This window comes from Ammodytes marinus (genome assembly GCF_949987685.1).
Source record: "Ammodytes marinus genome assembly, chromosome: 10".
Lineage (NCBI taxonomy): Eukaryota > Metazoa > Chordata > Actinopteri > Uranoscopiformes > Ammodytidae > Ammodytes > Ammodytes marinus.
Window position 1 is genome coordinate 3936422 of NC_137214.1, and position 13307 is coordinate 3949728.

Genomic DNA, 13307 nt, shown 5'->3' on the forward strand with positions numbered 1-13307 from the left:
ACACACACACACACACACACATACACACACACACACACACACACACACACACACACACACACACACACACACACACACACACACACACACACACACACACACACACACACACACACAATCAGTTGGTCTTTCTCAGACAGGGACAAAACAAAGTCATCGGAGCCTGCAAGTGGCTTCCCTACCCATGCAGCATGGGATGTGACAGCCAGGATAGTCGCTTATTAGACAGATTAACCTGAGGGATTTCTGCCCCAATACAACCCTCACTGCAGATGCAAGGACACTGCATGCTATGTCCCCTATACAATCTCTACTTTAAGAGTGAAGGGCTCACATGGCTCTAGTATATGAGTATATTCCTTTCAAAATGGAGTCATTCATGTGCTCACAGGCTTTGAAATTTGGTACGTCTGTGGTGTTGTTATGAAAGGAAGTATAATTATGTTCAAAGGTCACTACACCCACACACTATACATTGAATGTTTAGGCTCAGTATAGGAAATAGCTGGAATCCTATTGTGACGGATCATATCTGATAATTGCTTCAAAGAAGGTTGAAGTGGGTGAGGATAAGGCTGTTTCATTCTCAATGACTCTACTACCACTTACATGCACCTTAAGGAAAAGCTCATTTTAACCTTGTCCTACATTGTATAATGACAATAACGTACTCTATTTTATTCTATTCTACATTGGAATTGTATTTTTTTATCTTTTTATTTAACCTTTATTTATACTGGAGATATCGTTGAGGGGTGAAACTCATTTGCAATGATGTCGAGAAACAAAAACAACCATACATACACAATATACAATGTAATACATGAAATACACAACAAGCTGGTAAAGAGAACCATTTTAGACAGAGGTGTAGAGTGGCTAGAAATAAAATGATATTGGTAAAAGTACAATACGGCCTAATTAAAACAGTTACAGTTAGAGTTTGGCAGATTTAAGATAGTATGTTTAAATTGGTTAAAGGATATCATGGTATTCATTTGAATTTGTTGCTGTAAAGCTGTTCCAGGAGTCAGGGGCACTGAAGCTAAAAGCTGTCTTTCCCAGCTCAGACCGGGCTTGTGGGACATAAAGCATAAGCATGTCAGTGGAGCGGGTCTGATAAAGTCCAAAATATGCCACATGCAAACAGCTCCATGCCGTCAGTTATGATACTAATGTTATTATGATAATAATAATATATTTTATTTATATAGCGCTTTTCTCGCACTCAAAGCGCTTATTACTGCCTGAGGTTTATGGTCAGGAGATCCTATAGAGAAAGTACAGGACTAAACACATCTTATTTCCCTGGAATCAGCTCAGAACTGTCAGAAACCAGTGAGGGCCAAGGTACACCCATCTACTGTCCAGACAAGTCTAGCTAGAAGTGGTCTTCATGGAGGGTTGCAGCCATAAAGCACATACCTCCATCATGGAAACAAGGTCAAGCCACTCAACTATGCACAAGAACATAGGAACTGGGGCTCAGATAAATGGCAGCAGGTGCTCTGGACAGATGATTCAAAATTTGAAAAATGTGACTGTAGCAGAAATCATTTTGTTCAATGAAGGGCTGGAGAGCAGTACAATAATGAGTGTCAGCAGGCAACAGTGAAGCATGGTGGAAGTTCCTTGCAAGTTTCTGCAAATGGAGTTGAAGATTTGGTCAGGATTATGGGTGTCCTCAATGCTGAGAACAGTAGATGGATGTACCTGGGTCCCACTGGTTTCTGACAGTTCTGAGCTGATGGCACTGCTGGGTTTAGATTTATCTTCTGTTCATTCACTGCATTGTGTTCATTGTTGAAAATAAACTAATACAATTTAAACTAATTAAAACTTTAGTTTTTGAAAGTATTCTTAGTTTTTTCACACCTGCCTAAAACGTTTGCACAGTACTGTGTGTGTGTGTGTGTGTGTGTGTGTGCGTGTGTGTGTGTGTGTGTATGTGTATATACACACACACACACACACACACACACACACACACACACACACACATTGTATATATGCTCCACTGTGACTTCTCATACGAACCCAAAGCAGCTATTATTTGGCACCATAGCAACCGGTGGCCCTCCAACATGGAGGCAACAATTAAAGGTCTCTATTGAAATAGACTGAAGCCATGTCTGACTGTATGACAATACAATGTCTACAGTGAGTACAGTGAGTCATATCCCACCAACATACTGTGAACCATTCCATTTAAAGTGCTTGATTTGAAGAAAGCTTTATAGGAGGATGGAAGCTGTGTGAAAGCATGTAAAGAGAAGAATGAGATGTGTGCAAGTCACATAATGTGACACACTGAAGGCAAAAACTGAACTTTTTAGTACTGGTAAAGTTTGAGATTTGTCAATTAAGCTTCCATAACATGTCTTCTTTCATACTAAATCATATGTCCAAAGATTTACATTTGAGGTGTTTATTTGACTAAACCTTGTCTGTTTGCATCTGTATATTTCTCCTATACAACCTTCTTTAACGGACATTATCTCAACATTAGTTGTGTGTGTGTGTGTGTATTCTCTCTCTCTCTCTCTCTCTCTCTCTCTCTCTCTCTCTCTTTAATTGACTGACAGCTCTTCTGACAGAGCACAGTGCACGGCCCTGCTAATGTTCCTTTTCTTTCATTTCCATCCCACACGTTAAACACACACCCTGAGAACAACAGTGTCCAAGGAGACGAATCATCGACACACCAATTAAGACAGACCCACTTACAATGTAAAAGCAGCTGCCAATAAGCTCGCAGATATAAATGAACCAAAGCAGACTTGTATTGCTTTTGCATTAAGACATTTAAAATGCCAACCGCTTTTCCTCCCTGTGTACACCCTCTCTCTCTTATGACTGATTGAATGAGATGATCCTAGTGTAATATAAAGCCCTGGTGAAGGCAAGAGAGTGAGAGAAAGTCAGGGGGAGGCCGTCTGTGTACGACACCTTAATTGCTTCGATGATTATCCCCCCCTCCCCCCTCCCCCCCCCACACACACACATATTTATGGTTGTGTCCATTTTCATTATGTTCTTCATTACCGAGCATAAATAACCTGCGTTAATGTGCCTCCTGCCTGCAACCACACACCCCCATAACCATTGCCAAGTGATATCCATCTTGTCCCCACATTACCTGGCTGAGTTATGGCTGTTAGTAGGGTGTGTGTGTGTGTGTGTGTGTGTGTGTGTGTGTGTGGCCCCTCCTACTCTATATCAGAACAGCAGTCCAACAGAAGACAGCAGTAACTTTTAGAAGACTTTACAGCATCTGCTTTACCCTAACACTTATACCATTAATCTTTAATGACGCGGCACGACCCCTTTCATCGCCGTTCACATCAAATCAAAATATGAATAAAGCCCATTACGGACAGTCTCTTATTGTGGAGAGCCAGGGGTGATAAATCAGGCTATTAGGTCTATTAGAAGGATTGCTTCTGTGACAAGTCAAAAGTTGGCCCCACCACTTAATCATCAGTGCTGTTTGCTTTATTAAAGCTCCCTTTGGCCCCTGTTTTAATGCTCCAAAGCTGGTGTCTTTAAACTTCCCACACATTGTGAGTCGTATATCAACAATCGTCTTTAGTCCTTTAGCCAGATAATATTGACCCGATCACTGTCTTGGGGGTTCATTCTTTGCTCGCCTCAGATAGAAAATGTTGTAATAAGGGGCGCTCGTAGCTCAGTGGGTAGGGCGCCCCTCCTCCCCCGGGCTAAGGCCCTGCAGCAGACCTGGGTTCGAATCCCACCCGGGTTAGTACTCTGCATGGCCTCTCCTCTTTGCCCCATTTCAACTCTGTCTCTCCAATCTGTCTAATAGAGCATACATGCCCAAATATAATCTCAATTTTTTTAAAAATGATGTGTGATATGTTACCACGTGACATGGCCCTGCCCCTGTCCGCTCTATAGTACATCACAGCTGTTCTTTCTGATTCAATCGAGCCCTGAGGAAGACCCTAAGAGAGGGTCCAAACCGGTTGTGTATTTTATATAATTTGACATGCCGTAACCATGAAAGGCTTTTTAAAATGATCCTTGGCTCTGTGCGAGTGTACCTGGAGTAATGGTGATTCCTTTGTGTCATACACTGCCCTCCATAAGTATTGGAACATTGAGGCCAATTCCTTTATTGTTGCTGTAGACTGGAAACAGTTGGGTTTGACACCAAAATATGAATATGAGACAATATCAACATTTCAGCTTTCATTTCCAGGTATGTACATGTATACTGAGAAGATAGCATTATTTGTAAAGGAACATTACAGCAAAAATCAAGGAATTGGCCTCACTATTCCAATACTTTTGGAGGGCACTGTATGTGGATTCGGAATCCTGCAAAGTGGATTACTGTATTTTTCTAGTGGCTTTCAACCGTTGATTTTTGTGTGTGGAAAACAGCACCATGATGAATCGAGAATATTTAGCTTCACTTTCATTTCAGTTTTTAACGGTTACTTCTACAAACCCAAGCAATGAACTATTGGCTTAATCACCAGATACATTTAGTATGGAATTATAAATGGATCCAAAGTGTTTGCTACCAAGTGGAAGTATACCTACTAAATATGGCAAATGGTTATACAACATTGTAACTTTTGCTGCCAGAAAAAAAAAAATATTGTTACAGTGGATTAATGATAAGAGCCCCTCTGTTAATGGTTGGTGGAAGGTTTTACTTGAGTTGATTCCTTTAGAATATCTCACATATATTATACATCACAAAGTGGACCAGTTCTACAAAATCTGGCAGCCCTATTTGAACTATCTTGGACCGGAGTACTCTTTGATTATTGTACAGGGAGTCTACTAACCTGAATTTGTGAACTGTGCCTTTTGAGCCAATAAATATATTGTTAAAAAAAAATCACCAGATACACTCAGTATGTAGAGTTGAAAAGGAAATTCCTTTGACCCCATCCAAAGGCCTTACTGCCACATCCTATCAGCCATTATGTGTGAACATTATTCATAATCTGTATTCAGAAGGATTCATATCCCGAGATAGCCATCTATCAGGCCAGGGCAAAAAGGCCAATCACATAGTGTACAGGGTCAATGTTTGTGTGTGTGTGTGTGTGTGTGTGTGTGTGTGTGTGTGTGTGTGTGTGTGTGTGTGTGTGTGTGTGTGTGTGCATACACATATACGTATGTATTATATAGTGGAAATATTGTGTGAAAGAGAAAATCAGGTCCAGATCCTGTTGAATTATGGAGCGAGCCCTACCTGAAAGGAATAAAGTATTTGTGCGCAGTCTCCAATAACCTCAGAGCGTTTTCTACCATTCTCCATTCCTCCCCCTGCCTCTCTGTCCTTTAAAATTCTCCTTGGTGACGAGTCAAAGGGGAGCTCTTCTGATTTCACTACAGAGACTTATCCTTTCTCTATCAACATTGGACTTCCATTAACGGCTATAACAACAACAACCCTTTTGATTGAGCGTCACATATAGTTTGTTGTTTGACCATTACAAAGCCGTTTGAAATAGGACACGGTAATGATAAATAGAATTATGCTTAACACACAAACCCTATCAGTGGCTGGGCTTTAAGGGCCTTTCAGTAAATCCTCAATTTGTAGGATCTAACACATGCCCTTGAATTGTTTAAGGCCCAAGTGGGGACGGGCAGAGGAATTCATCTCAGATATTAACAAACAGCAGGGGCTACACACACACACACACACACACACACACACACACAGCCCCCTCAGGCAGCACCAGACTATATATTTCATCAATGTTTTTTTTTTTAAAGTAAATTGAATGGGGATTTAAAGGAGACCACAGATCATTCAATCTTTATCAGTGGCGAGCGAGCCATAATCAAAGGTTCCTATGGGATTCTATTCCTCTAAACTCAAAGGAGGATGATGGAAACACATCTGAAGCATCTACCACACACACACACGCACACGCACACGCACATACACACACACACACACACATACATAAAAAGGTTCTCACCAACATGCTTATACAGTGTATGGTGACTGAATGCAGCCCTTCTCTGCAAATACATACCTCTTTTGAGTTTTGTGACATGGTGCATTTGCTGAGTCCAGCAGGATAATGTAGAAGATTGGAAAAATCTTACCTGGTCTGATGAGTCTCGATTTCAGTTGTGACATTCAGATGATATGGGTCAGAATTTGGCGTAAACAACATGAAAGCATGGATCCATCCTGCCTTGTATCAACGGTTCAGGATGGTGGTGGTGGTGTTAATGTGTGGGGGTTTATTTTCTTGGCAATGGCCTGAACAGTTACCAGATCTCAACCCAATAGAGCCCCTTTGGGATGTGGAGGAACCAGAGATTCATATCATGGATGAGCAGCCGCCAGACCTGTGGCAACTGTGTGATGCTATCATGTCAATATGGACCAAAACCTCTGAGGAATGTTTCTAACACCTTGTGGAAAGTATGCCGCGAAGGATTAAGGCAGTTCTGAAGGCCAAAGGAGGTCCAATCTGATACTAGCAAGGTGTAGCTATTAATCTGGCAGGTGAGTGTATACTACTCCAGGAAAAGCTCCACTGCAGTAGCATTAAGGTTGTCAACATGCATCTAATCCCACTATCTTGAAGAACCTTACAATGGTCAATATGCAATTTGAGGCAGGCTGGCAGAGAACATTGGATTGATTGATTCTGACCTTTCCCTGACAGAACCCGCTGTATACACGTTCTCCAGAAAATAATGAAAAGTGTTGAAATCCCTCTATCTTTTTTGCCTCTTTTCTTCTCCCAAATAAGCACCTGTTGTTAATCCCACTCATATGTCTGGCTGTAGGTCTGCTCTCTCTACTTAATCTCTAAGAGCAAGAGGAGACACAGTCAGGGGGGTGATACCAGCAGTATTGATTTGTGAAAACATAGGCAGACACACACACACACACACACACACACACACACACACACACACACCATTCCTTATAGCAGGTGTTGTGCAAGTTTTGTTATAATCCTTACAGATTTACCCATCCTGTACCGCAAGGTAATTTTGGGATAGGCTACAATTAAAAACCATTTCTATTAGTCAACATATACAGTGCTGCTTGAAAGTATGTTGAAAGAACCCCTTGAGCCTATTGGAATTTTAAGTATTTTAACCCTTTTTAATTCATTTTTATCAATACCAGTATTTTTTATATGAAATAACAGATGTTTGTTTATCAATTCAACTTTTTTCTTTTCCGGAAATCAATTGTTTGAACAAATGATTTGCCAATTTCTGTATGTGCAAAAGTTTGTGAACCCTGAGCTACATGGAGCAGGTAAACACTATCAGATGGGCCAAATTGAGTGATGAAATGGACCAATATAATGAGGGATCTTTAGGGAAGAAATTGGGCGGCACTAGATAAAACAGAGATAAAACCAGGTCAGTTTAGGCTCACCAAAGTGAACCCATACAGGTCAGACATGCCAAGAAGAAACAAAATCTCGGAGGATCTCAGGAACAGCGTTGTAATGTTGAACATTTGTCTGGGGACATCTATAAATGTATTTAAAAAAAGTTTGAGCTCCATCCGTCCACCGTGAAGCAAATCATCTATAAATGGAGAGCTTTAATATTGGACTTCCTTCAAAAATATCCACAAGCGCCACACGAAAAGCCAACCCAAACATTACATCTAGTGATTTGCAGACCTCTCTTGCAGCATCTGGGACAGATGTGCATGGTTCCACAATAAAAAGAAAACTCAGTCAACATGCCTTTAATGGAAGGGTTGCTGAAGAAGCCTCTGCTCTCAAAAAAGAACAAAACTGCTTGTCACAACTTTGCCAGAGAGCACCTGGAGATACCTGAAGTCTTATTCTGTTGACAGATTAGTCCAAAATTAAACTGTTTAGTCATAACCAAAACCGCCATGTTTGGGCAAAGTCACAACTCTGCCTACGACCAAAAGAACCTTCTCCCAAGTGAATAATGGTGGTGATAAATGGTCTACAAATCTCCAGATGTAATGTTTGGGTTGGCTTTTACCTGATAAATCACTTTTCTTGTGGCGCTTGAGGATATTTTTGAAGGAAGTCCACTTCTAGGCAGAGATCCTCTGAGATTTTCTTTCCTCTTGGCATGTCTGATCTGTATGGGTTCACTTTGGTGAGCCTAAACTGACCTGGTTTGATCTCTGTTTTATCTAGTGCCGCCCAATTTATTCCCCAAAGATATCTCATTACATTGGTCCATTTCATCGCTCAATTTTGCCCACCTGATTGTGTTTACCTGCTCCATTTAAAGAGGACCTATGATACTTTTCGACTTTTATGACCTATAAACATTGTTATAATGATTTATAGTCATGTTTAACCATACTAGAGTATCAAATAATTACGTACATGCATTTCGACGTATTCCCTGCTGACCGTCTGGGGTGGCTATGCAGAGCACTAAAAACTATGGCAGCCGGTCGAGCCGAACTTGTTCAAATTTCCGGTATGTGTGAGTCACGCTGGGGTCGTTTCTGTCATGTTTCCATGTATGGTAATGCTGCCGCTCAGGCAAGCTCCGGCTGCATGCCCCCACCTTCCTGGAAATTTTCTGAAATTTCCCGCTACTGGAAGGAAGGTAACCAATCACAACGGAGTGGGGTTTGCAGCAGGGTGGGAGGGGCGGAGAAGCTCAAAGCAGTGTGTAGAGAGAGACTGCTGTGCTCGCTAGGGTAAGAGGAAGAGTGTCCCGAAAATCTACATAGTTTTTTGTGATGTGATTCGTGTCAGGTTGCTCTATAGCAGTTTTTAACAAGAAATTAAGAGCAGAAAAGTAGTATAATAGGATCTCTAAGCAATGCAGCTCAGGGTTCACAAACTTTTGCACATACACAAATTGGCAAATCATTTTTTTTATATCTGTTATAACAATTGATTTCCGGAATTTTTTTTTTTTTGAATTGATAAACAAACATCGGTTATTTCACATAAAAAATACTGATATTGATAAAAACGAATTAATAATGGTTAAACTGAATACAATTACAAAATGCTCAAGGGGTTCACATACTTTCAAGCAGCACTGTACAAGCTCTGACACCATATTAAGAAGCCATATTTTACCATGTAATATTCTTACATGGTGAGATACAGCTATTTTTGGCCATTCAAACAGCACAGTGGACGGCCGGGTCGGTCGATTGGTCAGTCGGTCCATGACTTTGGTCCATGGACTGAAATATCTAACACAACTATTTGATGGGTTGCCATGTAATTTGATACAGACAGTCTTGTTCCCCCTCAGGGTGAAATGTGAACATTGACAAACCCTCAACTTTTTATTAAATATATACTTTTTCATATACATGAATAACTCCTAAAGGACACTTCCATCTGACTCAGCTGTGCTTTGTGTTTATGTTAGCATGCTAACATGCTAAACTAAGTTGGTCGAGTCAAGTAAGCTTTATTGTCAATTTCTGCAATCTATGCTAGACACACAGACAAATCGAAAAATACGTTTCCCTCCGAGCCAGGGTGCGATAAGTACAAAGGATAGTGTTAAACACTCCCACCTTTCTGCTCCTTCCTCCTCTTGCCTCCTCAACTCTCTCTCTCTCTCTCTCTCTCTCTCTCTCTCTCTCTCTCTCTCTCTCTCAGGTGTCCTGATTGGGGGCAGGATTGATTTAATAAATTGTCTTATGGTTTAAGCGTTGATTCATGGTTTTTGTCTGGTTTCTTTAATTGTTATCGGCCGATTAACCAGCCTGGTAGGTCGGCCGTAACAGATACAAACAGATAAGTAATATCCAATAAATAATTCTATATGCAAAACCATACAGTATAGAATAGTAAATCAATTAAAACATTGGTGAACATGGTACAGTACACCTGCTGACATCAGCATGCTGATGAGCTTTGAGCTAAATGCTAACTGCGCCTAAACTATAAGTACAGCTTTAAACCAAGCCACCAGCATGGATGTCTGCTTTTTAAAATGGATGAAATGAAAAAGAATAAAGAAAATGATTTGGAATATGCTGTCCGCGTCAACAAGAGAAAAAGACTGTCACTTCAATCCCAAGTGAATCAACACCCTCCTCCACCACTGACACATGTAACAGACGGAGCATTTCAAGCTGACACTACCTCTCACTGGGGCTTTGAAGAAGTTATATACAAAAACACTGGGAGGAACACAGCACCCTTCTTCTCCCTTCACATGTGTTAAGGAAGTATAAAAAACCCTTCAGAGAGGAAGCAATGTGCTCTGGTATCAATCCATCAAACCAAAAGGACGCAACACGTAAACTAGCAAAAATGCCAATACGAAATGTAATTCTCTTGTCTCCACTTGAAAAGGCCGGTCAGGTCGCATGAGGGCTTTGAATAGAAATCTATTTTCTGGTCTGAAAATCAAACTGGCCATCATTCTGTCCTGCCTCAGACTCTCTCTCTTGGGGACTTGTCAAATGTATAACATGTATTCATTTTCTCAGCTGTCAAAGCCATGCTTTTACCAAGCTCTGGTCCCCCCCCCCCCCCCCCCCAACCTGTCAACTTCAAATTCTTATCTGTGCACGTGCTTGCATGTTTGCGTGTGTGTGTGTGCGCGTGTGCGCGCGCGCGCGTGTGTGTGTGTGTGTGTGTGTGTGTGTGTGTGTGCAAACGATCAAGTCCTGTCTTTTTGTGTGCGGTTGGAATTACAAAAAATTTCTCATTATTCATTATTAAAGTGCGTGTGTGTGTGTGCTGTGTTCTGTAAAGGTCTGCACAAAGGTGGAATAACAAAGTAGGTCATGACAGAGGTTAGTACTGCATTAGCGACTGTCACTGGCAGGACAGGAGGGGGCAGACACCAGGGCAACACACACACACACACACACACACACACACACACACACACACACACACACACACACACACACACACACACACACACCAAACATTTCTGAATTTCTGTCATGGATCTAAGCCAGCAGGCCGTGACACACACACATAGAGGGCAGTGTCTGGAACAGGCGGATGCGTCCGGTCTGTCTTTTCTCTGTGTGTATGCGGTGCACACATGCATGAGCCCATGTTTGCCTTTACGACAGGGCTGCCTGCTCCTCCTGCAGAAATCCCAAAACGCTTTGCCCTTTCTGAATATTCTGAAAAACAACAAGAAGAACTCAACTTTTTTTTTGGAAACTTTTTTGATGCTTTTCTGCTCTTAACGGCACCTCAGTGATTTTCTTAATGGCAGCCGTTACAATATTAAAAGATTTGCTCTCTGTAAGTGCAGACTAAATCTTGATGGAGCCGTTTTTATCAGTATCCCTTCCTCAAAGTTGACTTATGGTAATCTGTCTCATTTACTTCTTACGGTTCAAACTTTCACATAAAAAAACTAAAATGATCCAAGTCTGTTTATGTTGTGGCATAAGTCCATTTTCTTTGTATCTCTCCTCTCACTTTCCAAAGCTCAGCTGGTCGGGGATATAATAATAATGGGACAAAAAAGTCTGATTAACAACATCTCACTATGCCTGAACTCCTCGCTTCCCTTTTATCTCCTCAAACCCAGTTAAAAGAAGACCTGTTATGCAACAGCCCACCTTAGGGACACAGCTGACTTTTCCAACCCAACTTCTGTCTTGTACTGTGCGTGTCTAGTGCTCTTGCTATTTGATGTGCTGGTTTTGAAGCAGCCATATACCGACCGGGGAGAGAAAAGGATGTTCCAGTTGTTGGACGCTTTCTTGCTCTGTTTCCCCCCCGGAGGAAGCACTTTCAAAGCATGGCCAAACCATATAGGACCTTTTTCCTGCTCTCTACATGTAACAACTTCTCAAATCACAGGTGGCCAAGGTGCAGGATATAGCTTTTCTTGTCTTCTTTGTCTTTTATCTTTCCTTCCAAAGGATCTGCTTGTGTTAGCTATATAGGTTTCAACAGCCCTGTTCCCTTCCTTCCGCAAGTCAAAGTCAAAAGTCAAAGTCTTTTATTATCACTTCTGATACAGTATATGCAAGACATACATCAGAAGCAAAATGGCGTTTATCTCTGGCCCACAGTTCACTTAGAAGGATAAAATAAGATAAACATAAACAATATATTTACATAAGATACATTCTAAACACTAAGTAGTGCAAAGGAGTTTGCTGTGCAGTATATAGCCTATAAAATAGAATAGAAAGTAAAAAATAGATGAGTTAAAGTGAAATGTGCAATGTGATGAAAAATAATTACAATGTGCGATATGCAAATCAACTGGATGTCCATGTCAAGGCATTCAGCTCTTAAAGCTACTACAAGTAAGTCGGCACGTTGGCGACACCTTTGAACAAAAGCGGTAGTATTTTTACGACGCCAGCTGTTTTCTAGCTCGTGCTGGGAGTGCAAGAATCAAATAATCAGGAAGCAATATGGTGCGTGTCCGTGTGTTGAAAGTGTGAGGGCACCGGACTCTTTTCGGCTTCCAGAGAGTGGTTAGTGACACAGCATCAACTAATGCCAGTAAGTGCTAAACACACCTGATTGCAATGAGTTGATGCATTGTCACCTCTCACGTAGCTGAACGAGTCCGTGTCCGTGAGATGGCAGTTAGTTAGTAGTCTAGGATCATGATGAGGTAATGTGTTTATGTTGTTGTAAATAATGACTATTTCAGATGAATAATGGTCATCTGATGATGCTGGTGAGGCAAAGTAGACTGTGTTTTAGTAGGCTACCGCTCATTCATTTAGGAGTAAACACTGCAGTCTAGGTTCGCTCCGTGAAATTGTGTATACGTTGCCTGGCAACGCCCTCCCGCCCGCCTATCACTCTCACTTTTAGCTTTTCTTCATCGCATTTTATTTTTTTTCTTTGATGGTTCAGCCCTGTTATCAGTCATTATGACTACAAACAACTGTCTCAAACAAGGCTCCCGCTCCCCTTCCCTCACCTGGAGCCATAGGCTTCTCAATTCACGTTGCTGCGCCACACTGAAATCTGCGACCAATGCGGATATGTGACCATAGAGCATGCACGAGCGAACCGAAAATCGGACTGGGTGTACGACCAGATCAAATGCAGTAATAAAAACTATATAAAAACGTCTTTCTTTGCACTGATGGTCTCGTTTGCTGTTAAAGGTAATTTATGATTATGAGAGGAAACATGAGGCTGTTTAAAAGATATTTAAATGTTACTCGTTGCCGCTTTAAAGGTGTATCTGCTGCTTCCGAGCCCTTCGGCCACTTTGACACATGGACTATAATGTGGTGTTCATATTCTCTATACTTATTAGAATATTATTTGATCATGCCATGCAGCTTGATCAAATATGATTATACGTCATGAATGCTAACAAGTTACAGAAAGAGCTTATGTTCCCCT